This window comes from Charadrius vociferus, unplaced genomic scaffold (assembly GCF_000708025.1).
Source record: "Charadrius vociferus isolate BGI_N301 unplaced genomic scaffold, ASM70802v2 scaffold187, whole genome shotgun sequence".
Taxonomy (NCBI): Eukaryota; Metazoa; Chordata; class Aves; order Charadriiformes; family Charadriidae; genus Charadrius; species Charadrius vociferus.
Window position 1 is genome coordinate 2,078,270 of NW_009649180.1, and position 637 is coordinate 2,078,906.

A 637-nucleotide genomic window follows, 5' to 3' on the forward strand; every position below is an offset into this window, starting at 1 on the left:
GGAGGGGGGGGGGACGAAAAAAAAAAAAAAAAAAAAAAAAAAAAAACCCCCTCAGCCATCCCCTGCCTCCCTCCGCCACTCCATTCCCCCGCTCCCCACCCCATCCAGCACAGCCATCGCCTCCTGCTGCTGCTCCCCCTCCCCTGCAAAACGCAGGGCATTGCAATGCATTTACCGAGCACAAGTGCCTGCAAACACGTGCATCTGCCTCCAATGCAAAAGGAAAAAAATAAGTACCCAGCCTAGTGACAAGCCCCCTGCACTGAGGAGAGGGGAGGGAAAGGGGGTTATTATGGCAAATTGCAGCCTGTCACCCAACGCAAAACAAAACCCACCGCATGCCCCCTGCTACCCTCCCCGCAGAAACTCCTGGGAATCTAACCTCCGATGCAGGTTTCCCCCCTTTGCTTGCAATGACCTCCTTTCTCTGCCTGTGTGTGTGTCTGCAGCAGCGGTTCCTGCGGAATGTGCTGCCCCTGAAACGCGATCGCGGCTCCTCTCTCTCTCTCGCTCGCTCGCTCTCCCCTTCTCTGTCTCTCGCTCGCTCTCTCGCTCTCTCTCCTGGCTGCAACCAGAGCCAGGAACACAACAACAACACAACCTCCCCCCACCCCCTTCCCCAAACACAAACACATTG